Below are 27,338 nucleotides of genomic sequence, written 5' to 3' on the forward strand. Positions count from 1 at the left end.
GGACCCTGGAATTGTTGATACCACCGTTGTCACATGGCCTCCTTCTCTGGAACTGTGTGTCAGCATCCAAGTCTCCCCTTCTTATGAGGACACCAGTCACTGGACTAGGGCCCACCCAATTCCAACATGACCTCGATGTCAACTTGATTATATCTGCAAAGGCCTAATTTCCCAAGTAAAGCCACATTCTGAGGTTCTGGGTGGACATGATTTGAGGGGGACATTGCTCAAGCCAGTCCAGGGAGCAAGAAATGGGTTCGGAAGGTAGTTGCTGAATACAGTCTCTGCTACTTGATGTGTCCCTGGGCCCGTGCATGGGGCCTGGAGTCAGTAACTTCCTTGGGGGCCTCTCCCCCATCTCTCTATGACACAGGCTGTCCCCAAAGCCACAGCTAAGCATGTGGGCCTGGGGGTGGCCCAGGCGGACCTGGGTGGAGCCCTCTTTGTTCCCCTGCGGAGAGCGCCAGCCCGCGCCCAGTATTCCCACATCAGAGTGAGTTTGGACCATCTCAGTGGCTCCTCTGAAACATCTCAGGGAAGATCAATGGCTAATTCTCCAAACAGAGAGGCCCTCGTCAGAAAACCCCTCTCGGGGGTCACAGCCTGCCACTCCGGCTTTTATGCTTCAGATTAGTTGTCTTGACTGTGGAATAGAAATCAATACATTCCAGGATCCCTGGAGCGGATCCTCAGCTGGGCAGCCGCTCAAGCTGCTCTCACTATTTTAGACACTTAACAAGGCATCGGTGGCAGGAGGGGCCTGGGGGAGGCAGGGGGCAGGCTGACCGCGGCCCAACAGCGGACCCGGTGGGAGAGGAGGTGCCTCTATTCTTCATTAGGATGGTGTCCAGACCTACGAGCCTCGTGCGGACAGCTGCCTTTCCATCCCACCGGCGTGTGCGTTTCTTCAGGAGGTGTGGGTCCGCCATCCCGGAAGCCACTCTGGCCAGAACCAAGGGGTCTGAAGTCAAACATCAGGTCTGTGGGATGAAACCATCCCACTGCTCTTTAAGGGACTGCAAGGCAGCCACTGATCCTGCCTTGAGCCCGTGAGCTTGGCGAAGTCGGGGAGGCCGGGCAGCTGGGCGCGAGCAGGAGCCTTCGCGAGGCTGTTAGCGCATTGCGGACGACTCTCAGGGCTGTTTGCCCTAGCTGATGTCTCAGGGGCATGGAATGAGCTGGAAAAGTGGATAGGAGCAGGTGTGAGTGTAAAAGGGCCCCCCGACCCATGCCTCCAATGTGTGTGTGTCTGTGTGTGTGCATGTGTGTATGTGTGTGTGTCTGTATGTGTGTCTGTGTATGTGTGTGCATGTATGCACGTGTGCGTGTGTGTAGGCTTCCCACACCAAAAAGCAATTCTCAGATGCCGGCAGGGTGCCCCAGAATTTGACTCAATTCTGACACTATTCACCCCAAGAGAGAATCAGAGCCCACAGGTTAAGGGCTCAGTCCCACAAGACAACCCTCCACTTCAGACGCCAGTCCTAAACCCAGGTTGTCACCTGTGCTTCTGACCAACCTGCTATAAAGCACAGATTCCCATACCCCACCCTCAGGTTTGATTAATTTGCCAGAATGGAAAACCCGTTTACTCACTAGATTACCGATTTATTATATAGGCTTTAAAGGATACAAACCAACAGCCAGACGAAGAGATACACAGGGCGAGTTCCCAAACAAAGAAGGTTCTGTCCTGGTGAGTTTGGGACCCGGCACCATGGCATGTAGAAGCCTTCTGCTTCCCCAACCTGGAAACTCTCCAAAAAAGGGGCAAAAAGCTGTCCTTCTGGGTTGTTATGGAGGCTTCATTATATGGTCATGATTGACTAAATCATTGGCCAAAGGGATTGATTCAACCTCCAGCCCTGCAAGAGATGAGAGGAGGGACGAAGGTTCCAACCCTCCAATCACAGGGCGGGTTCTCCTGGTGACCAGCCCCACCCTTGGGTGGGATTCAGAGGTCACCTTCCTTGAAGGGTTTTCAGGAACTGAGGACAAGATACCAAATTTTATCCCACTGCTCCAATCGCTCAGGAAATTCTAAGGGTTCTGAGAGCTGTGAGCCAGGAAGTGTGGATAAACACCAAATATATATGAGAAATATGTATTTGGCCATCTGAATGACCAAATATATATATATTTTCCTATAAATCACAATATCACAGTGAGCTGGACAGAGCAGCTGTCCTCAGTCCCTGATTTGGAGAAGCACATTTTGAACAGCCATTGGCATCCCTCGTGGGATGTGTATGTGGCCCTTACACACCATTTCGAGTCTGATGCAGTAAATTATTATTTTCCCGGAGCAGGTGCCTCCCCCTGAAATGTTTCAGAAGGGAATGCCAGCTTCTCATACTGAGAATGACCCAGAGAACCTCAGATCAGTCTCCCAGGTGGAAGCATCTCTTAAGAGCTCTGGACAGAAAGGACCCAAGTGAAAGGACCTGGCTAGGGAAGACAAGTCTGCCCTCCCTAATTAGCTGGGTGACCTTGGGCAAATCACTTAATCTTTCTGAGTCCCAGCTCCATCATCTGTAAAATGTAGGCAGAGACACCAGCTGCTCTGCTGGCCCTGGGTCTCGAGGCTCACATGAGACAGCCAGCAAAAGCAGCTGGTAAACTGCAAGGTCCAGAGAAGCGTGCCCTGTGATTTCTGCATCTCCTTCATGACAAATGGTCCACATATTGGAGGGAATATTGGTTCTTCTGTGATGATAGGAGATAAAGCATCTAAGCCTCTGCTGCAAACCAGGACGGGAGACCAGACCAAAGCAATGTTGCAACATCAGAGAAAAGCTGAATAGTCACAGCTTGGGTCTCAGTTTGCTGAAATTCCCAGAAGTAGTTCCATGAATTTCCTTTAGCAAACATTTACGGAAGGCCACCTCTGCGCCAGGCTCAGGGCCTCAGCGATCGAAAGATAGGCACCCAGTGTGACCTCATGGGTCTTGCCCATGCGCATGGATAAAGCACCTACTATGTGCTGAGCCGGGGTGGCCCTATTCCACTGTCAGAGGTCTCTCTTAAGTAGATACTGCTGAACTGTCCTCATTTTAGTAATTGGGGAAAGCATCATATATCTCTGGTCAAACAAAGATGTTGAAGAATCAGATTTCCAGAGGAGTTTGGAAGGAGGGCTGCCCTCCGCAAGGAGGGAGAAGGGCGAGGTGGGGGTCAGCCTGGAGCAGCTTTCCCACAGCCCTTCCTGGGCCTGACAAAACTCTCCCTGGCCTAGGACCTCCACCGGCTCCCTCTGAGCCAAGAAGCTTCCAGGCTGCGGTAGAGTATGGCTGTTTTCTCCAGTTCTCTGTCTGGTAAGGGGCGGGCAGCAGCAGGAAGCCGAAGGCAACTTGCTGCTGCTCCTGGGGTGGCCGAGGGCACCAAGCAAGCCCTGGGCGCTGTCACTGCAGGCTGTGTGGGCTGGATCAGAGATCCTGGCAGCTGCTGGATGGGCCGGGGTTGTGGAGGGGACGGCGTGGGGAAGCTTCTGTTTAGTTCCTTTGCCTTCACCCTCAAAGCAGGCTCTGAGATACCACTGCCCGGCTTGTTCCCAGGTCCTGTGACCTGCCGTGACCTTGGGTGCCCGGAAGTTCTGCTACCTGGTCCTGGCTGGGACGCTGCTGACCACGAGCTGTGCCAAGAGCCTTGTGAAGGTGACTTGGGAGGAAGAAACGGAGACCACTTGTCTGCCTGTCCCTGCTTGCCTCCGTGTGGTTTGGGGGTCCCCGGGCTGCAGATGCAGGCTCCCAGGGGCTGGGACGGCCCCTCCACCTGCGGGGAAGGCCGGGGGTGGGGGTAGGAACCCTCCGTGCGCCCCACTCGGAATCCGCATGAAATTGAAAACAGTGATCCTACATCATGCCAGGAAGATAATGGGCTTCCTGCGTCCCAGCTTCCGGCTGGAACTGTGAAGTCCAGGGGGGCAGGGCCAGGTCTGATGTTTCAGAAATTTCTTCCCCAGGGTCTGGCACTTAGGAGGCTGCGCTGGGTGAAAGGTCCTCGGTGTGTTAGGTAGGCACAGTGCAAAAAATGGAAACTGTGATGTGGTCAGGTGGTTTTGGGAAACACTGGATAATACAGAGCTGAGTAGTTTTCTTTCTCATAGTCTTTCCCAGAGTTTTATTACTGAAAGCCTGTGGCGTTTCTCTTACCTGTTTGACTGAAGAATCGACCTTTTTTCTTTTTTTTTTTTTTATTGAGGTAAACTATAGATAACATAAAATTTTCTATTTTAAACATTTTTAAGTGGCATTAGGTACATTCACAATGTTGTGCAATCATCACCACCATCCATTTCCAAAGCTATTTTATCTTCCCAAACACACACTCTGTCTCATCAAATAATAACACCTCCCCAGCCCCTGGCCCACACCCCTCCCTCCACTCTCTGTCTCTATGAAATTGCCTACTCTGGGGAATTCATATAAGCGGAATCACACAATATTTGGCCTTTTGTGTCTGGCTTATTTCATTTAGCCTGTTTTCAGGGTTCATCCACGTTGTAGCAGGCTTCAGAATTTAATTTCTTTCTGAGGCTAATGTTCATTGTATGGATGGACCGCATCTTGTTTATCCATCTTATTCATTTGCTGATAGACACTGGGGTTGCTTCCACATTTAGCTACTGTGACTAATGCTGCTGTAAACATGGGTGTACATATATTTCTCTGAGACCCTGCTTTCACGTCTGTGGGGCATATACAGAGAAGTGGGATTGTTCAATTATATGGCAATTCTTTGCATAACTTTTTGAGGCGCAGCCATACTGTTTTCCACAGCGGCTGCACCATTTCACGTTCCCACCAACCATGGATAAGGGTTCCAATTTCTCCGCATTCTCACCAACACTTGCTGTTTTCTTTTTTTTGATAGGAGCCATCCTGATGGGTATGAGGTGGTCTCTCATTGTGGCTTTGATTTGCATTTCCCTGATGATCAGTGATGTGGACCATCTTTTCACATGCTTGTTGGCCATCTGTATGCCTTCTATGGAAAAATGTCTCTTGGTGTCCTTTGTCCATTTTTGAATTGGGTTGTTTGCCTTTTTGTTGTTGAGTTTTAGGAGTTTTTAAAATATATATATGCTGGATATTAGTCCTTTATCAGATACATGATTTGCAAATATTTTCTCCCATTCTGTGGATTGTGTTTTCATTCTCTTAATAGTGTTCTTTGATGTACAAAATTTGTAATTTTTGAGGAATCAACTTTTAGAATATGTTAATACACTCAACAGATTGAGAAAGTGGTCTAGTGAGGCCCCCTTTTGGTTTTCATTTATTCACTCAGCAAACATTTGCTGAGTTCCTGCTGAGTGTCAGGTGTGTTCTAGGAACACAGTTGTGACACATATGGACATGGTTCCTGCCATCCTTCATGGAGGGGACAGGAGACCAGCAATTCACACACAACACAGTGTCGGGTTGTGATAATTGCTGTACAGGAAACAGATTCAGGGAAGGGGTGCAGCATGTGGGGAAGGGAGGATTGTGTCAGAGATGTCCTCTCAAAGATTAGACACTTGAGTGGGACCCTAAATAATGAGAAGGAACATGGAGAATCTGGGGAAGGGTGTTCCTGGGTGGGGGGAGGAAGGTGAGTATGAAGACTCAGAGGTGGGACGGTGAAGGTGGCCGTGAGTGAGGGGGAGCCAGGTGGATGATAGACCGGGGACATGTTTAGAGCCTCTCACGTCTGGGGAGGGGCTGGGATTTTATCTTGGGTGTGTCAGGGGGAAGCCATTGGAGGGTTTGGAACAGGGAATCATGTGATCTGATTCCTGGTTTAAAGCCCCTCATCCCCCCACCCCCATTTCTGAATGGGGTTGACTTGACCCTGCTCCCCCATTGGATCTCAGGTAAGAGTCGGAGAGGGGTTAGAAGGCTCCTTTTTGTTCATAGGTCACCATCCGACCTGCTGGCAGAGACCCTGAGCCTCCCCAGAGAGCCTGTGTTTGTGCTGCGTGCTGTGACCTGTGGGGCTCTGGGGCTTCTCTGTGTGGGAGGAACGAACCCTGGGACCAGAGGCTGGTTGTGGCAGAGACCGTGGCCACTTCCGTGGAAGACTCTACCTCCCAGCCTCCCTCAAAGTAAGTCAGGGACCATGTGATGGAGTCTGGCTGATGGGACGTAGCTGTGGATGGAAGAGGGGATCCTGAGAGAGGCACAGGTACACAAGTCACCAGGGAGAGCCACCAGGATCACTGCCTATTCTGAATTATGCTCTGGATTTCAAGAAAAACATTTCACTGTGCGAAGCCACAGATGTCTAGGTGTTGTTTGTTACAGCAGCTGCTGAGTGTTACCCTGACTAATACATCTCCCACACCCTGCCCGGCAGAGATGGCAAAGGGAATCAAGGAAAATGAAGGCATTTGTCTCAACTTCTCTGGATGCAGAAAGGGGACCTGGTTCTATGATGCCTGTGGCCAGTGGGGGTGGGGGGAACTTGGGGTTGGCTTTGGCTTTTCTGTTTCTTACACAAGTCACATCTTCTCTTGAGTTAAGTCTAAAAGAACTGAATAAAATAATGTTAAGAGGAAAGTAAAAAGATCCCCTCAATCCTTCTGGGGGAAACAGCAGGTAATAGACAGCTAACTAGGAATGCCATATGAAGGCACAGTCCCTTTGTTTTCTTGGTCATAATCATTCTTTTCCCACTGTCAGATGGACTGTCAACTCCTGGAACCCCAGGCCTGGGGACAAGACGCAGCACCCAGTCCACGAGGACCCTCGAGGACTTTCTCTGTAGCAGCTCAGGCTGGGAGATCTTTAATCATCTACTTACTGCTCTGTCAGTCACACCTAACTGTGATTATTCGAGGCCAATTAAATGCCGCTTACCCTACAATGTAGCTGGTTAGTCCAATATTCTTAATTATTTTTCAAAAATGTAAAAAGCACACTGATTGTTTCTGATTGGTTTCAGTGAAATCTCAATTAGCAGCTCATATTTTGGGAGGTGGATGGCCACTGGGTCATCTGTCTCTGATGGACTGTGTGCCTCTGGGAGACCCTGGGGGGTCTGGAGGGCTGCGATTCTTTCTCCCACTGGGGTCCAGAAGGAAAGGGTCCAGAGGACTCCCACTCATCTCATTGGAGGTTGTTATTTGAGAAGTGTCCCACCCAAGGGGAGACTGTCATCTGTTCTTGTGTAGCACCCACCATGGTCATGACAGTAGACCCCACGCAGACACCAGGGTGAAGCAAGGTCCGGCCCCTCATGGGGTCCTTGGGCTGGTCGGAGCTGGATGTAGGGACCCATGTGGGAAGTTAACCAAAGAAACCCGCTGCACTGTTAAAAGTTATGGAGGTTCCCAAAGAGCTTCTGATTATGTGGTTATATCTATTTGATATTTACCTTATTAAGGATGAAAATGAAGGAATTAAAAAATTACATAGTTATTATTTAGAAAATAACAATAATAAACTCCATAACTTGTTAATATAAATAACATATTTTCAGAAAGCTAATCATATATTCCTTCTCCCCTCCCTTGGTGAGACGTGTGGTCTTGTTTTACCTTTTAGCAAATCTCTTTCATGTTTGCTTTAATACAGGACAGCTGAATTCTCAGAACAACTTCTGTGTTCAATCTGTCTCAATATGTTGTTTTGTTGGAAATATAGGCATACCAGGGAGATATGCATGTTCTGCTCCAGATCGCAGCAACAAAGCAAATATCTCAGTAAAGCAAGTCACGATTTTTTTTGTTTCCTAGGGCATGTAAAAGTTCTGTTTATTCTATACTGTAGTTTATTAAGTGTGCAATAGTAGTATGTCTATTAAAAACAGTGAGCACACCTTAATTACTTTATTGCTAAAAAGTGCTAACCATCCCCTGAGCCTTCAGTGAACTGTAATCTTTTCACTGGTGGGGGATTTTGCCTGGATGTTGATAGCCAATGACCGATCAGGATGGTGGTTGCTGAAGGCGGGGTGGCCATGGCGCTTTCTTAAAATAAAGCAAAAATGAAGTTTGCTGCATCAAATGACTCTTCCTTTTATGAACAACTTGTCTGAAGCAGCAATGCTGTTTGATAGCATTTTAGCCACAGGAGAATTTCTTTCAAAATTGGAGTCAATCCTCTCAAACCCTGCCACTGCTTTATCAACTAAGTGTATGTCATATTCTAAATCCTTTCTGGTCAGTTCAACAGTCTTTGCAGCATGTTCACCAGGAGTAGATTTTCCATCTATGAGCAAACCACTGTCTTTGCTCGTCCATAAGAAGCAGCTCCTTGTCTATTAAAGTTTTATTCTGAGATTGCGGCAATTCAATCACATCTTCAGGCCCCACTTCTAATTCTATTGATAGTTCCCTTGCTGTTTCCACCACATCTGAAGTTCTTTCCTCCACTGAGGTCTTGAACCCCTCCAAGTCATCCTTGAAGGTTGGAACCAACTTCTTCCAAACTCCTGTTAATGTTGATATTTTGTTGATAGTCCCATGAATCACTAATGTTCTTAATGGCGTCTAGAATGGTGAATCCTTTCCAGGAGGTTTTCAACTGACTTTGCCCAGATCCATCAGAGGAATTGCCATCTATGGCAGCTATTGCCTTACAAAATGTATTTCTCAAATCATAAAAATTGAAAGTCAAAAAGACTCCTTGATCCATGGGCTGCAGAATGGAAGTTGTGTTAGCAGGCATGAAAACAACATTAATCTCGTGTACATCTCCACCAGAACTCTTGGGTGACCAGGCCCATTGTCCATGAGCAGTCATATTTTTAAAGAAATCTTTTTGTCTGAGAAATAGGTCTCAACAGTGGGCTTAAAATATTCAGTAAACCCTGTTGTAAACAGTCGTGCTGTCATCTAGGCCTTGTTGTTCCATTTACAGAGCACAGGCAGAGCGGATTTAGCGTAATTCTTAGGGGCCCTAGGACTTTTGGAATGGTAAATGAACATTGGCTTCAACTTGAAGTCACCAGCTGCATTAGCCCCTAACAAGTCAGTCAGCCTGTCCTTTGAAGCTTTGAGACCAGGCACTGACTTCTCCTCTCTTGCTAGGTAAGTCCTGGATGGCATCTTCTTCCAATAGAACGCAGTTCCGTCTACATTGAAAATCTGTTGTTTAGTGTAGCCGCCATCATGAATGATCTGAGCTGGACCTCTTGGATAACTTGCTGCAGCTTCTACGTCAGCACTTGTTGCTTCTTCCCCTGCACTTTGATGTTATGGGGACACAGCGTCTTTCCTTAAACCTCATGAACCAGCCTCTGTCGGCTTCAAACGTCTCTTCTGCAGCTTCCTCACCTCTCTCAGCCTTCATAGAATTGAAGAGAGTTAGGAACTTGCTGTGGATTGGGCTTTTGCTTAAGGGAATGATGTGGCTGGTTTGATCTTCTATCCAGATCACTCAAACTTTTTCTCTATCAGCAATAAGGCTGTTTTGCTTTCTTACCTTTCGTGTATTCACTGGAGTAGCACATTTAATTTCCTTCAAGAACATTTCCTTTGCATTTACAACTTGGCTAACTGGCGCAAGAGGCCTACCTTTCATCCTGTCTCAGCTTCTGACATGCTTTCCTCACTAAGTTTAATCACTTCTAGCTTTTTTTTTTTTTTTTTTTTAAAGCAGGAAGGGAGATAGCAAGTGGATTTTTTTTTTTTAAAATAATTTGGACAGGCCATGAGAATAATTCCTTTTATTTATTTATTTATTTATTTATTTATTTTTGGCTGTGTTGGGTCTTCGGTTCGCGCGAGGGCTTTCTCCAGCTGCGGCAAGTGGGGGCCACTCTTCATCGCGGTGCGGGGACTGCTCTTCATCACGGTGCGCGGGCCTCTCACTATCGCGGCCCCTCCCGTTGCGGGGCACAGGCTCCAGATGCGCAGGCTCAGTAGCTGTGGCTCATGGGCCCAGCCGCTCCGCGGCACGTGGGATCTTCCCAGACCAGGGCTCGAACTCGTGTCCCCTGCATTAGCCGGCAGATTCTCAACCACTGCGCCACCAGGGAAGCCCACTTCTAGCTTTTGATGTGAAGTGAGAGATGTGTGACTTTTCCGTACACTTGAACACTTGGAGGCCATTGTAGGGTTATTAACTGGCATGATTTCAATACTGTTGTGTCTCACGGAATAAGGGGGACTGAGGAGAGGGAGAGAGATGGGGGAACAGCTGGTCAGCGGAGCAGGCAGGGCACACACAGCGTCATATACGGACGTGGCTCGTGGTGCCCCAAACAATTACAATAGTAACATCAAAGATTACTGCTCACAGATCACCTTAACAGGAAAATAATGATGAAACAGTGAAATACAGCAAAAGTTACCAAAACGTGACACAGAGAAATGAAGTGAGCAAATGCCTTGGAAACATGGTATCGATAGACACAGTGTTGCCAGGAACCTTCAATTTGCAAAGACCTGCAAAGTGCAATAAATCGAGGTCTGCCTGTGTATGAAGGTAATGTGGCCTCACACAAGTATGGAGTTGGAAAACCGAGGGGTCTTTTAAAAGCTTTTCTAGATAATCTGCAGATAGTTTACTAATAATTGTAGCTATTCTGCTTTGATATTAAACCAAATGTCAACAAGTGGCATTTTTTTTAAAGCTCATTTACAGTGTGGAATCAGAAACCATATTGACAACTTTTCCATTCCTGTGGCATCAAAACCCATTCTTCCCCTGTGGTGATTTTGTAATGCTGCACATTGGTCACCTGGAAAATACTGTTTCGCTGTGTTTTGCACGTATCAACACAGTTCATTATTCGAGAAATCACATTGGTTAATATCACTACGTACCTTATCACAAGAACCTTTAAGTCTTGGAAAGCTGTCAAGCTCCTGGCGGTGGAGACAAATTTTCCAGAATTCTAATTCCTGCTTGAAAGCCTGAATTCTATTCCTGGCAACAGATCCTCTCTGCTGTTTCCCTTGGAGTGACAGGCTCCCTTTATGTATTTTGAAGATTGTCTACCGATCACCCGAGTCTGAATGACAGCAGTTCATTTCTTAGCTGTTCTTTTTAAGTAAACATGGTTCCGTGATAACGCAGCTGGTTCAGCTCAGGACTCAGGTGCTTTTCCTGAGACAAACAGTTCACTCCGGTTTGAGGCAGGGAGTTTCAGGCATGGTTCCCATTTAATCGCAGAGAATATTAAAAATCGGGGTCGAGACAATAATATTGACCATTTGTTTTCCTGCTCCGTCGAGGCCAGGCAGTGCTGTGGTAGCTGTGCCCGCTGTCCTTGGTGGGCTGGGGGAGGCCTGTTCCGCATGGCCACTTGGGGATCCAGGCTGCAGCTTCACCACCTGGGACACATGGGACATTAGACACCCCGCATCCCTTCTGCTCATGGCCCATCGGCCTGCCAACCTGTGGGGGCTGCAGAGGTGCCTGGAAGGAGAGGAGACCCCGGGGTGGAGAGCCCCGCTGCCTGGACCACTGTGTCTGCCTGAAATGCTGCCCCTTGACCTCCCAGTCTTTCCAGCTGGGAGCCCACTCTCGGTCATCACAGCCCGGTGGCCGGGCTTCCTCTGAGCTCCTGCCCCCCCGAATCTTGCCCTCTCAGCAGCTGCTCACTGTTCGTCTTCAATTTTCCACCCTCATGTGAAGAGCTTCTCCGGCTCACCGACGTGCTGCAGGAACGACGGCTGGATTTAGGGCTCGATGCCCTGCACCCATCACCACGTGGCTTCTGCCGCTGTGGTTGGGGCCCCCCTGGCCGACCCTACACCGGGCGTGGATGAGGGGAGGGTGGCAAGTCTGCAGCCACAACTCTGCCTCTGAGAAGGTGAGCTGGAGAAGCACCTCTTCCCCTCTGGACCTCAGTGATCCCTCTTTGTAAGGGAGGGGTCTCCTGGGTTCCTCCCGTTCCTGTCACGCCACAGATCGGCCCTCTCAGCCGTGCATTGGAGATTCTGTTTGCAGTGAATGAATGAACTTCCACTGAAACACATTTTCTCGCTGGGATTCTCTCGTGACCGATGGCTCTGGATGCCACCTGCGGCCTCGTGTAGGTAGTTTTCTCTCTCTGTTTCTCTGTCTCTCAGGCTCTATGTCTCTCTCATTCCCCCTTGGTCTCTGTGTGTATATATATTTATGGTTACGTCCCGTGAGTGCTCCCTCCACCTGGGAGATCGGGGACAGGGGGCATCTGTGTTGCGATGTCTATAATTAGGACGAGGCCCCTGAACTGCTCAAGCGAAACCTTTCAGAGACCGATGCTCTATAAGGGACGGAGGGATCACGTGCTGGGTCCTGCTGTGCTAGCCTCAGCCGGTCCCTCCCCTGTGCGCCCTCGGAGTCGGCACTGTGGAGAGGTGCCAGCCTCGCCACCCTGCTGAGCGGATCCCGGGAACAGCCTTGGGCAGGCTGCCTGTGTCTTCCTCCAGGGCAGAGGAGATGCCCGGAGTGCATGGCATCTCCAAGGTCTTGGAACATTTGTGTCTGTCCAGGCGTGGACCCTAAGGAAGCCACAGGACTGAGAGGCAGGATTCTCAAGCCCGAGTTTGCAGATGACTCATCTGGGAGCCTTGACATGAAAGTTTCTAGGATGCATGTCCAGAGGTCCTGAGCCTGAAGGGCTAGGTTGGGTCTGAGGAATTTTCACCTTTGACTGGTGGTCCAGATGGTACAGGAGTAGGAGTGGCTTGGTGTGCTGGGAGAAGCCGGCCTGGAGCAAGGGCGCTTCCTGTCTCCTTGGCTGCAGGCATCATGGATGGAGTCTTGGCCGTATCCACCCAGGGGTCTCCTAGTTTCCAGCACCTTCTGACTTCCTGTGGCCTCCGGAGACCCAACAGCTTTGTGGTAAGGATTAGAGAAAAAGTCTTCTGTGTACACACTAGCCTGTTTTGATTTGGGAGGTTTTGTTTTTCCTGAAGAGCTGGTGAAAGGCAGAAGTGGAGGGGAGGTGCTGTCTAGAACGTGAGTGTTTATATCTCAATTTCTGATGCTCAGCTAAGAGTCATCGGTGAAAATGGGATTGTGGGCACATTCTGATTTTCCGGGGCGCCTCTCAGTACCTGGATCTCCAGTAACTCCTTGCTCTCTCCTCCTCCCCACCACTTACTCAGATGAGCAGGTGGTAACCATGTGTAAATGTCTCTTAATGACGGAGAAAGAGCCTCAGACTTTCAGGTTAGCTTGTTGCTACACCAGCTGCAAATGTCAACAAGGCCTGGGCATTGATGACGGGAACGGGAGGCTCTGTTCCCATCAATGGGGGAACACGTGCTGGGGGCCCTTATCACGAACTTCTGCTTTATCTTGATTTTGTCCACATTTGTCACTGTCTTTCCTTCAACTGTCTCTGTGAGCAGTGTCAGCTGGGCATGACACTTTCCTGTTACCTAGAAAGACCAGGAGCGGCATTCAAGTGGAGACCCAAGACCTGAATTAATTTCCAAAGGGGTGGAATTATTTTTCTTTCTGAGCCTAAGTCGTGATCTGTTACTCTTGGAATTCTCATTTCTTGTTCCTGTTTCTGAAATAGACTGTGGACTAGCAAAGGCTAAGTAGGTGCCTGGAAACCAATGTGTTTGTGTCCATGGACCGCCCGGACGGGGATGGCCTCCTGGAGCGCTTGGTGTCCACTGACACCTCTGGGACCTCTGGAGCATTCCAGACTGGCCACGTCTCAGCTGACCTTGTTCTCTGGGAAAGAGGGGCCTCTGCACCCCCTTGTCCAGGGCACACTTGGGATGTGGGATGTTATTAGCAAAGATAAGAGTTTCAGTCAAAAAACTGACAGTTCTTTTGGAACTGACTGGCCAAGGAGATATTTTTTCAGGTTCTTTGGGGCACAGGGCAGGATGAAGAAGAAGAGTGAAGCGCCGGCCTCTGACGCTGCAGGCTCGCCCCGCCTCCTCTGTACCCCTCCCTCCCCGCGGCCTGGGTGAGCCAGAGCCCCCGAAGCAGCTGCTCCTTTAACCCCGTCCTGTCTGGGCGGGGAACAGACGCCCTCAGGCGACCTACACGCAGAGGCGGGTCCAAATCCAAAGCTGAACCCCAGGAGCTGTGCGAACAGGGAAGAGAAGGGGAAATCTCTCCCAGCAGCCTCAGAAGCAGCGGATTAAATCTCCACAATCAACTTCATGTACCTGCATCTGTTGAATACCTGAATAGACAACGAATCAGCCCAAATTCAGGAGGTGGACTCTGGGAGCAGGAGATATTAATTTTTCCCCTTTTCCTTTTTTTTGTGAGTGTATATGTAAATGCTTCTGGGTGAGATTTTGTATGTATAGCTTTGCTTTACAATAGCTTTATTTTACTTCACTATATTATAGCCTCTTTCTTTCTTTCTTTCTTTCTATTTTTTCTCCCTTTTACTCTGAGCTGTGTGGACGAAAGGCTCTTGGTGCTCCAGCCAGGCATCAGGGCCGTGCCTCTGAGGTGGGAGAGCCAACTTCAGAACACTGGTCCACAAGAGACCTCCCAGCTCCACGTAATACCAAACGGCAAAAATCTCCCAGAGATCTCCATCTCAACATCAAGACCCAGCTTCACCCAACGACCAGCAAGCTACAGTGCTGGACACCCTATGCCAAACAACTAGCTAGACAGGAACACAACCCCATCCATTAGCAGAGAGGCTGCCTAAAATCATAATAAGGCCACAGATACCCCAAAATACACCACCAGACGTGGACGTGCCCACCAGAAAGACAAGATCTAGCCTCATCCACCAGAACTCAGGCACTAGTTCCCTCCACCAGGAAGCCTACACAACCCACTGAACCAACCTTAGTCACTGGGGACAGATACCAAAAACAAAGGGAACTACGAACCTGCAGCCTGTGAAAAGGAGACCCCAAACACAGTAAGATAGGCAAAATGAGACGACAGAAAAACACACAGCAGATGAAGGAGCAGGCTCAAAACACACCGGACTTAACAAATGAAGAGGAAATAGGTAGTCTACCTGAAAAAGAATTCAGAATAATGATAGTAAGGATGATCCAAAATCTTGGAAATAGAATAGACAAAATGCAAGAAACATTTAACAAGGATGTAGAAGAACTAAAGAGGAACCAAGCAATGATGAAGAACACAATAAATGAAATTAAAAATACTCTAGATGGGATCAATAGCAGAATAACGGAGGCAGAAGAAAGGATAAGTGACCTGGAAGATAAAATGGTGGAAATAACTACTACAGAGCAGGATAAAGAAAAAAGAATGAAAAGAACTGAGGACAGTCTCAGGGACCTCTGGGACAACATTAAACGCTCCAACATTCGAATTATAGGGGTACCAGAAGAAGAAGAGAAAAAGAAAGGGACTGAGAAAATTTTTGAAGAGATTATAGTTGAAAACTTCCCTAATATGGGAAAGGAAATAGTTAATCAAGTCCTGGAAGCACAGAGAGTCCCATACAGGATAAACCCAAGGAGGAACACGCCAAGACACATATTAATCAAACTGTCAAAAATTAAATATAAGGAAAACATATTAAAGGCAGCAAGGGAAAAAAAACAAATAACACACAAGGGAATCCCCATAAGGTTAACATCTGATCTATCAGCAGAAACTCTGCAAGCCAGAAGGGAGTGGCAGGATATACTTAAAGTGATGAAGGAGAAAAACCTACAACCAAGATTACTCTACCCAGCAAGGATCTCATTCAGATTTGATGGAGAAATTAAAACCTTTACAGACAAGCAAAAGCTGAGAGAGTTCAGCAGCACCAAACCAGCTTTACAACAAATGCTAAAGGAACTTCTCTAGGCAAGAAACACAAGAGAAGGAAAACACCTACAATAACAAACCCAATACATTTAAGAAAATGGGAATAGGATCATACATATCGATAATTACCTTGAATGTAAATGGATTAAATGCTCCCACCAAAAGACACAGGCTGGCTGAATGGATACAAAAACAAGACCCATATATATGCTGTCTACAAGAGACCCACTTCAGACCTAGAGACACATACAGATTGAAAGTGAGGGGATGGAAAAAGATATTCCATGCAAATGGAAATCAAAAGAAAGCTGGAGTAGCAATTCTCATATCAGACAAAATAGACTTTAAAATAAAGACTATTACAAGAGACAAAGAAGGACACTATATAATGATCAAGGGATCGATCCAAGAGGAAGGTATAACAATTGTAAATATTTATGCACCCAACATAGGAGCACCTCAATACATAAGGCAAATACTAACAGCCATAAAAGGGGAAATCGACAGCAACACAATCATAGTAGGGGACTTTAACACCCCACTTTCACCAATGGACAGATCATCCAAAATGAAAATAAATAAGGAAACACAAGCTTTAAATGATACATTAAACAATATGGACTTAATTGATATTTATAGGACATTCCACCCAAAAACAACAGAATACACATTTTTCTCAAGTGCTCATGGAACATTCTCCAGGATAGATCATATCTTGGGTCACAAATCAAGCCTTGGTAAATTTAAGAAAATTGAAATCGTATCAAGTATCTTTTCCGACCACAACGCTATGAGACTAGATATCAATTACAGGAAAAGATCTGTAAAAAATACAAACACATGGAGGCTACACAATACATTACTTAATAACGAAGTGATTACTGAAGAAATCAAAGGGGAAATCAAAAAATACCTAGAAACAAATGACAACGGAGACACGACGACCCAAAACCTATGGGACGCAGCAAAAGCAGTGCTAAGAGGGAAGTTTATAGCAATACAAGCCTACCTCAAGAAACAGGAAACATCTCGAATAAACAACCTAACCTTGCACCTAAAGCAATTAGAGAAAGAAGAACAAAAAAACCCCAAAGCCAGCAGAAGGAAAGAAATTATAAAGATCAGGTCAGAAATAAATGAAAAAGAAATGAAGGAAACAATAGCAAAAATCAATGAAACTAAAAGCTGGTTCTTTGAGAAGATAAACAAAATTGATAAACCATTAGCCAGACTCATCAAGAAAAAAAGGGAGAAGACCCAGATCAATAGAATTAGAAATGAAAAAGGAGAAGTAACCACTGACACTGCAGAAATACAAACGATCATGAGAGATTACTACAAGCAACTCTATGCCAATAAAATGGACAACCTGGAAGAAATGGACAGATTCTTAGAAATGCACAAACTGCCGAGACTGAACCAGGAAGAAATAGAAAATATGAACAGACCAATCACAAGCACTGAAATTGAAACTGTGATTAAAAACCTTCCAACAAAGAAAAGCCCAGGACCAGATGGCTTCACAGGTGAATTCTATCAAACATTTAGAGAAGAGCTAACACCTATCCTTCTCAAACTCTTCCAAAATATTGCAGAGGGAGGAACACTCCCAAACTCATTCTACGAGGCCACCATCACCCTAATACCAAAACCAGACAAAGATGTCACAAAGAAAGAAAACTACAGGCCAATATCACTGATGAACATAGATGCAAAAATCCTCAACAAAATACTAGCAAACAGAATCCAACAGCACATTAAAAGGATCATACACCATGATCAAGTGGGGTTTATCCCAGGAATGCAAGGATTCTTCAATATACGCAAATCAATCAATGTGATACACCATATTAACAAATTGAAGGAGAAAAACCATATGATCATCTCAATAGATGCAGAGAAAGCTTTCGACAAAATTCAACACCCATTTATGATAAAAGCCCTGCAGAAAGTAGGCATAGAGGGAACTTTCCTCAACATAATAAAGGCCATATATGACAAACCCACAGCCAACATTGTCCTCAATGGTGAAAAACTGAAACCATTTCCACTAAGATCAGGAACAAGACAAGGTTGCCCACTCTCACCACTATTATTCAACATAGTTTTGGAAGTGTTAGCCACAGCAATCAGAGAAGACAAAGAAATAAAAGGAATCCAAATAGGAAAAGAAGAAGTAAAGCTCTCACTATTTGCAGATGACATGATACTATACATAGAGAATCCTAAAGATGCTACCAGAAAACTCCTAGAGCTAATCAATGAATTTGGTAAAGTAGCAGGATACAAAATTAATGCACAGAAATCTCTTGCATTTCTATACACTAATGACGAAAAATCTGAAAGTGAAATTAAGAAAACACTCCCATTTACCATTGCAACAAAAAGAATAAAATATCTAGGAATAAACCTACCTAAGGAGACAAAAGACCTGTATGCAGAAAATTATAAGACACTGATGAAAGAAATTAAAGATGATACAAATAGATGGAGAGATATACCATGTTCCTGGATTGGAAGAATCAACATTGTGAAAATGACTCTACTACCCAAAGCAATCTACAGATTCAATGCAATCCCTATCAAACTACCACTGGCATTTTTCACAGAACTAGAACAAAAAATTTCACAATTTGTATGGAAACACAAAAGACCCCGAATAGCCAAAGCCATCTTGAGAACGAAAAATGGAGCTGGGGGAATCAGGCTCCCTGACTTCAGACTATATTACAAAGCTTCAGTAATCAAGACAGTTTGGTACTGGCACAAAAACAGAAATATAGATCAATGGAACAGGATAGAAAGCCCAGAGATAAACCCACACACATATGGTCAACTTATCTTTGATAAAGGAGGCAAGCATATACAGTGGAGAAAAGACAGCCTCTTCAATAAGTGGTGCTGGGAAAATTGGACAGGAACATGTAAAAGTATGAAATTAGAACACTCCCTGACACCATGCACAAAAATAAACTCAAAATGGATTAAAGACCTAAGTGTAAGGGCAGACACTATCAAACTCTTAGAGGAAAACATAGGCAGAACACTCTATGACATACATCACAGCAAGATTCTTTGTGACCCAGCTCCCAGAGAAATGGAAATAAGAACACAAATAAACAAATGGGACCTAATGAAACTTAAAAGCTTTTGCACAGCAAAGGAAACCATAAACAAGACCAAAAGACAACCCTCAGAATGGGAGAAAATATTTGCAAATGAAGCAACTGACAAAGGATTAATCTCCAAGATTTACAAGCAGCTCATGCAGCTCAATAACAAAAAAACGAACAACCCAATCCAAAAATGGGCAGAAGATCTAAATAGACATTTCTCCAAAGAAGATATACAGATGGCCTACAGACACATGAAAGAATGCTCAACATCATTAATCATTAGAGAAATGCAAATCAAAACTACAATGAGATATCATCTCACACCGGTCAGAATGGCCATCATCAAAAAATCTAGAAACAATAAATGCTGGAGAGGGTGTGGAGGAAAGGGAACACTCTTGCACTGTTGGTGGGAATGTAAATTGATACAGCCACTATGGAGAACAGTATGGAGGTTCCTTAAAAAACTACAAATAGAACTACCATACGACCCAGCAATCCCACTACTGGGCATATACCCTGAGAAAAGCATAGGTCAAAAAGAGTCATGTACCAAAATGTTCATTGCAGCTCTATTTACAATAGCCAGGACATGGAAGCAACCTAAATGTCCATCGACAGATGAATGGATAAAGAAGATGTGGCACATATATACAATGGAATATTACTCAGCCATAAAAAGAAATGAAATGGAGGTATTTGTAATGAGGTGGATGGAGTTAGAGTCTGTCATACAGAGTGAAGTAAGTCAGAAAGAGAAAAACAAATACAGTATGCTAACACATATATACGGAATCTAAGGGAAAAAAAAAAAAAAGGCCATGAAGAACCTAGTGGCAAGACAGGAATAAAGACACAGACCTACTAGAGAATGGACTTGAGGATATGGGGAGGGGGTGGGGTGAGATGTGACAGGGTAAGAGAGTGTCATGGACATATATACACTACCAAATGTAAAATAGATAACTAGTGGGAAGCAGCTGCATAGCACAGGGAGATCAGCTCGGTGCTTTGTGACCACCTAGAGGGGTGGGATGGGGAGGGTAGGAGGGAGGGAGATGCAAGAGGGAAGAGAAATGGGAACATATTGTATATGTATAACTGATTCACTTTGTTATAAAGCAGAAGCTAACACACTATTGTAAGGCAATTATACTTCAATAAAGATGTTTAAAAAAAAAAAAAAAGAAGAAGAGTGAAGAATATGGTTGACTTATTTACTGTTCAGGGCTCTACATGAGATTATTTACAGTAGCCAAAATAAGAAAGCAACCTAAGTGTCCATCGACAGATGAATGGATAAAGAAGATGCAGTACATATATACTATGAAATATTACTCAGCCATAAAAAAGAATGAAATTTTGCCATTTGCAGCAACCTGGATAGACTTGGAGGGCATTATGCTTAGTGAACTAAGTCAGACAGAGAAAGACAAACACTGTGTGATATCACTTACATGTGAAATCTAAAAAAATACAACAAATGAGTGAATATAATAAAAAAAGAAGCAGACTCACAGATATAGAGAACAAACTAGTGGTTACCAGTGGGGAGAAGGAAGTGGGGGAGGGGCAATATAGGAGGTTAAGAGGTATAAACTATGAGGTATAAAATAAGTTACAAGGATATATTGTGCAACACATGAAATATAGCCAACATTTTATAATAACTACAAATGGAGTATAAAGTTTAAAAATTGTGAATCACTATATTGTATACCTATAACTTATATAATATTGCATATCAATTATATTTCAATAAAAAAATTAAAAAAAAGAATCTACAGGAGAGAGGACTTATTCTTCCAGGTCTCTGGACCAAGTTGGAGCCATATTTTCACTTAATGGGGAAATTTGCACATGGGGGAAATGTTTTCTCTCCTGTCCATGTAAGTCATGTGACTCTTTCCCACTTCCTTTGTCCTTGACAACTGATCTGTTAACCCAAGACGCTTAACTTGTATTTAATCTCTCTTTGTCTTTAAAAAATGTTCCCCTCCCTCATCTCCCAAGTTAGAGGCCTCTATTCCAGCTGAGGGAATGAGTCTTCACATGTTTTCTCAGGGATGAAGTTGGATGTCTTTTCCAGATCTCAGGAAAGTAGTATAGCCAAGATGCCCACCAGTCTCCAGAATGAGCCTTTCACTCTTTGTGACTGGTGCTGACCACTGAGTGGGGACCGTGTCTCCTTAGTTACGCCTCCCCTCCTGCCCTCTCCCCCTCCTCCCCCTTCCCCTCCCACTCTCTGCAGGATAATAGTCCTTCATAAGTCCTGCTCCCCCGATGGCATCCCTACGTCTGATTGGCAGGAGCGTGGTGGGATTGGCTAGCCCTCTGAGCCCACTCGAGTGTGTGGACCACGTTCTGAGGCACCGTCTCCTCTTGTGTTGCCAGTGGCTTGGCTACCCAGTGGCCTGCTCTGCCCGGTTCCATCCAGATGTGGCCTTCAGGGTTCCTGGAGTTGGACCAGAGCCTTATGAATTAACTAACAGTGACCCAGCTCACCCGAGTCCTTCACTCGGCCGAGCCTGGCCTCCGAGCTGCTGAAGGGGCATTCATCCTCATTTGACGCAGGGAAAACAGCAGGGAGAAAAGGCACGCTCGCAATTTAATGTAAGAAAATGTCATTCCACGCCCCCTGTATTGCTTCTCAATTGAAAGCAATGGGGATCTGGGTCGAGGGGAGGAAAGTGGTAATGTAACCTGATTCATAACCCTCAGCTCCTATTTATCATAAAATCACTTACGGCTCCATAAAATGTGTTAATTTGGGCAGCTGGTGATGTACGTCTTTGATTTAGGAGCTGACGTTTCTGCCCAATGGCCGCTCAGTGTGGGCTGGGAGGAGGTGATCGTGCTTGAAGGCGGCTTGTGTTTGGGGACACGTGTTGGGAGAAGCCTGCGGCCAGAGGAGGTGCTAGGAGGTCTGGGGTCCGTCTGTGGGTGCTGGGTGCTTGGTGCATGGTCGGTGGAGTTGATGTGGCTGTGGGATGATGGGGAATGCCGGCCAACTGGCCCTTCCGGTCCTGGAATTCTGCACTTGATTTCAAATTCTGAGTGTGATTTCCCTAAAAGGGAGCTGGCCTCCTCCTGGGTGTCCATTATACCTGACACACTATTTATTGAGCGCCTGCTGTGTGCCCAGATTGCACGATGTCCTGGGAGAAGTCGTGTGCAAGACAGACAGGGCTCCTGCCTGCAGATTCCTCCCCCGGCCTTGGGATCCGCCTTAGCATCCCTAGATGTGCAGCACACGGGGACCCCTGCAGCTCCCAATCCCTCTGCCTTGCAGTGCTCGTGGGGAGCCGGCATCCTCCGCCCTAAGTGGGGAGGATGCCAGACAGACAACCATGTTGACAGACTTGTTCATGGATGCATAGCCTGGAAGGAGGGCATGGAACCAGGTGAGGCTCTCAGGACGCAAGGACGCACCAGCTGGGGCCATCCCGGTGCCAGGCCCGTGGTGCCTCCAAGTCTGCCCCCTCTCTCTCATCCATTCTCTCGCCCACTCCTTCTCGGGCTCTCTTTCCTCACCCCGAGCTTCTCTTTTTTTTAATTAAATTGAAAGGTAAAAAGCCAACGCTCTGTGGAACTTCATCTTCCTGTTCCCTGTCCCACCCCCACAAGGTTGATTAAAAAACGAAACACCCAGCAAATCATGTTTATGAGCAATTAAGTGCCCCTCTCGCGGGTCCACGGAGGGCTCAGCTGGCAAATGGATTTACACCCAGGGTTGAAGGCTGAGCTTATGCCCCTGGCTCCGCCCTTCCCCACCCCCCTGATTCTCCCGTCGCTGTACACCTTGGTGGACCAGGAAAGTGTTTTTATTGGTCAGTCTCAGGAGGAATGATGGTTTATATTCTGGGCACCGAGCATTTTTATTTGCCAATATTTTCTCCTCTCCATACGAACTGTTGGTTCATAAGTTTTGTTATTACAGAATATTATTTACAGATCTCAACAGAAGGGCAAAACAGCTGGGGGAATATTTGTTTGCACTCCCTCCCCCAAATCCCTTCCAAGTCTCTAAATAAACTTTTCTGTTGATTCTGAAAGGAAACATCCATCAGGCTTTGCCCGTTAGTGCGAGGTGGAGAAGCCTATTTTGTTCTTGTTTTTGGAACATTTACTCTTTATTTTCTTGCCCTTAAGATGAAGCTTATCACCCGTCGCTGGCACCCAAACACTTCAGGCAGGACCCATTCGAGTTTGCCAAGAAGCTCACTCTCCAGAGAGATGACTCCTGAACCTAATTTTCTGCTACTCCATTGGGTCTCCAGTTATGTCCAGAGATCATGAAATTATCCAAACAACGTTTATTTAACAGACGACCCCTTTGGAAGGCGACGCCCGCCAATGTAACACAGAGATCATCTTTTTTAAATCAAATGTTAAAGCCCGTGTTCTGACAGCATTTCCCCTGGTGTTTAAATTTATTTATACACACAGCTGTTCAAGGGTCCTAATTTAAGTCATCCGTGTGAGAAATGAACTTTATTTGAAAGAATAAGGAGATGGGAGCTGGGGACTCGGTCCCTGAACACCCAAAAAGATCTGTAACTCCTGGAATCATAGGACAAGTCTGTTGTTTGAAATCAGTCCCCAGTAGGGAATTGCAGCTCCAAAACCTGCTGATAAATGTTTCTTCCTTAAATCTATAATACTCCCTTCTGGCAACCACAGATAATAACTGGAACAGCAGATTATCTTTCTTGACTTTGTGTCCTCAGAGTGGAGAAGAGGGAGCTTGGAACCTGTTGAAATCTGGCCACTTGACTTCCCTGCTCTCCCCCTGCCTCCCCGACTTCCTCCGCTAAGAAGGATGCTGCAGCCACGTAGCCCCAGAGCACAAGGCCTTGTGGTCCCGACCAGTCAGCTCCTACCTTGATTCTGCTCCAGAAACAGAGTGAGGACATAGAAGAGGTCACAGCCGGTCTCGACCAACTGAACAGCTGTTGGAAATTTCCAGCAGACACTCACTCAGAACCTACTCAGTCTCAGCAACACTGGAAGACAAGCATCTCGCCTGTTGTGCACGGTCCTTCCACAAACACTTGTTGAAGGGATGGGGAAGTGAGTAAATGGGCTCCTTTGCTTCCCAAAGTATCAAGGATGCTTACTGCCCTCTTGCCTCTCCTTCCTAAGGACAGAGAGTCTCCAGGGGCTCAGCGTCCCTTGTGGGGGCTTGGATGTGGGTCCGTGGACATTTATGTGCAACCAGCTCTCCTCCCGTACATCCAAGTAGGTGGGACGCTATCACTTATCCCAACTCAAGAAGCTTCAACCGTTACACTTTTGTCGAGTGCCTACAGCAGTGTGGGTGTGGGTGTATGGCGGACGTGATGCTTCTTCATTGCAACCCAGCCCGTTTCGGTTGTGAAGCTACTTTCTGCTCTGTTCACCCAGCGAGGGGTTAATTGTAGCTGTGTTCCAGGCCTTCCGCCTGACCCTGTTAACATGAACGCCTCTGTCTGGATTTTGTGTCCCAGGAAGCAACCTATGTCGCTTCTACCCCAGGAAATCTCTATTATTATTATTGTGGTGGCTGTAGATGATGCAGGGGTCCCTGAGCAAACAGTGGCCTAAGCCTCGTCCCCACATGGCCCTGAGTCAGAGGCGGGTGTAGACCAGCGCAGGCTGTGTTCCGGGGCTGACACGGGGGCGCCCCGTGGAGAGACGGGGGTCAGACAGCTTCCCATCTGCAGAAGGGCAGTGGTAAGGCCGCCCACCCTCCCTCCCTCCCCACTCCTGCCATAGCTGGTTGACTCGTTCGCACTCGCCCCTCCACCTCCACCCTCGGCCCTCCCTCCTCCTTCTGACACCCTGGCTGGCTGCCAGCACCTCCCCCACACCTCCTTCGCACACCGCTGCCCCTGGCTCTGCTACACTTCTTTCCAGGAACCCATCTTCACACTGGGCCCCTCCTGCTGACCACTGTTCCCCTTGGGCCATCTCTTCTCTGGGTCCTGAGATCCTGCCATGACCCACCCCCTCCCTCCTCTCCCCCTGATGCTCCTGCCATGGCTCTCCCTGCCCTGACTATACCTGCTGTCCTCCTATGACTGGCTGCTCCCTTCCCACCAGCATTTCCTGCAGCCTGGTCCCAGAGTGACGGGATCTCCTGGGCCGGGGCTGGCCTGGCCCCCTGGCCCAGCCTACCTGGGGCTGGACCAGGCTGGACTCCATCATTCCCTGTGTAGTGATGAAATGTCTGTGTCCCATTGAGATTCATGGTAGAATCCTAACCCCCAATGTGATGGTGTTAGGAGGTGAGCACTTTGGGAAGTGATTAGGTCATGTGGGATTAGTGCCCTTATAAATGGGATTAGTGCCCTTATAAAAGGGACCACAGAGAATCCCCTCCACCTTTCTTCCACATGAGGACACAGTGAGAAGACAGCCATCTTGAACCAGATAGAGGGACCTCATCAGACACTGGATCTGCCAGCACTTTTGTCTTGGACTTTCCAGCCTCCAGACTGAGAACTAAATGTTTGTTGTTTAAGCTGCCCAATTTGTGGTATTTTTGTTACCCAGCTTGAGCTGACTGAGACAGATGTTTCTTCGACCCAGCTCATCTCTCCTCCTGCTCACTGGGTCCCAGGGCCGTGTTTTGGGTTCTGACATCAGAGCCACACTCCCACCTTTGTACTGAACAGCCTGACTTCCGGGAGAAGTGGGGGAACTTCATGGTGGAAAAGGGGGGTGTTCCAAGTTTGCCCTGATTGGGGCCAAGGGCCTGGGGGATCTGCAGGCACTGACCAGAATGGGGGTGCCCCACGGGATTGGTTGGGGGCACACCTGGCTTTCTCTGGCTGGTCCTGAGTTGGAAGCAGAGACAAAACTTAGAGAAGCTGTTAGTCATTAATCAAGTCCTGGCCATTTTGGGGACACTTGTTACAGAAATTATTGTTTGGTCTCCTGTATTGTTACTAGAGATAATAATCTGACTTCCTATGAGTCTGACTCAGGGCAGCCAGCTTCCTGGGCTGGTCACTGTGTATAAAGGGCTGGCTTCCTGGGCTGGTTGCTGCAGGACGTGGGTCAGGGTTTTACTTTTCTGCCAGGACCGGCTGCGGTCCATTTACACAATCAGCTTCTCAGTGGGAAGGTTTCCAAGTCCGGGGATCCTGGGTGTTTTCCCTCCGGTGCAGAGAATGAAAGGACTGAGTGCCATTGGGCCCCAATGCCGCGTGCCCCCCAGGCTGTCCTAACCGGTAGCTCAGCACACATCTTCCACGCTCAGGTGTGATGCTGACACCACAGCCTGCTTGGAGTGAGCCCCTCACCCCCTACAGCAGGGCCCTGTGATCATCCAGCAGCAACGGAAGCAGATGTGTTCTTCTCCTGTTTGCCACACTCGCAGAGGCACTGGGCTCAGAAGCGAGTGAAGGGAACAAATCTCCATGGAAATCAGAAGATTGAAGATTTGTTTCTGGGAGCTGGGAAGGCGGGAGTCTTCACTCGACTTACACACTAGGGCGTGCAAGGTTTCATGGAGATCTTCGCTCTGATAGAACATGACCCATGACTGGCTGGGCTTCATCTGCATCAGGGCCGCCAGAGGTCACTCGGCCCCCACCCACCTGCTGCCAGGCCCTGCACACCTGGTGCTCCAGGTGGGACATGGATACACTTACCTGGGCTCCCACCCAGGGAGGGTTAGAAGGCTTTGCATCAGGGGGAGGTGCTGCTGCAGGAGCCTCTGCTAGGCTGTGGGCCCGGACGTTCCCTGGCTGTCCGGGCCCTGTCTCCAAGCACGGGCTCTGCCTAGCTGGACACTGGGATGAGGTGAGCCGGATCCCCTTCTCCCCACAGCCTGCCATCCCTGGAGCCATCGACATCCTGTCGGGAAGACACATGAGGCTCCAAGGGGCCTTCATACATCCCACCAGAGCGCAGAGCTGCCTGTTGGAGGCCGGGTTGAGAAGAGGTCGCAGGAGGTTGTGGGGCCCATGCCCCCGTCCCACAAGAGGGACACAATGGCAACTGTCGGCCCCCCATCTGGACACTCTAGGCTCCTGGACAGAAGCCATCCAGGTGCTGACCCCACTGCCTTTCCCCTTGTTTTCCCGCTGTTCGCAGCCCTGACCCTTAGTCTGAGCCATGGCCTGGAGGCCCTGAGAGGGGGGGCTCTGGAGTCTGTCTCCCCAGCAGACTCCTGGGTCTCCAGATGGGGCCCCTCAGAGCACAGCAAGATCCCTCAGCTGAGGGCCCTCCGGGGTCCCCCTCTCTGCCCCCCACCCTGGCTCCTGAGGTGCCTGAGCTGGGGATGGGGCAGGGACCTAGGCCTCTGGTTCTTTCTGAGCCAGCTCTCCGTGGCCCGGGATCAGGTGGGAGGATGCAGGAACTGTATGATGAGTCCACAAGGCTTGGGCGGCCTGCCTCCTTCTGTGCTTCCCCCTCAGCCTGCCACACTGCAGGGCCCCAGGCAGGAAGTGTGCGGGGCAGGGACAGGGGTTCCCTTCTCATGGCCCCCAGCCACCCTGCTGAGGTGTGGTCTTGGGCTGGGTTCTCCCTGGGGTCTTAGAGTCACGGGTGGTCCAAATCCCAGGCTCCCCGGCTGTGCCTTCTG

Source organism: Balaenoptera acutorostrata, chromosome 1 (genome assembly GCF_949987535.1).
Source record: "Balaenoptera acutorostrata chromosome 1, mBalAcu1.1, whole genome shotgun sequence".
In the NCBI taxonomy this organism is placed as follows: domain Eukaryota; kingdom Metazoa; phylum Chordata; class Mammalia; order Artiodactyla; family Balaenopteridae; genus Balaenoptera; species Balaenoptera acutorostrata.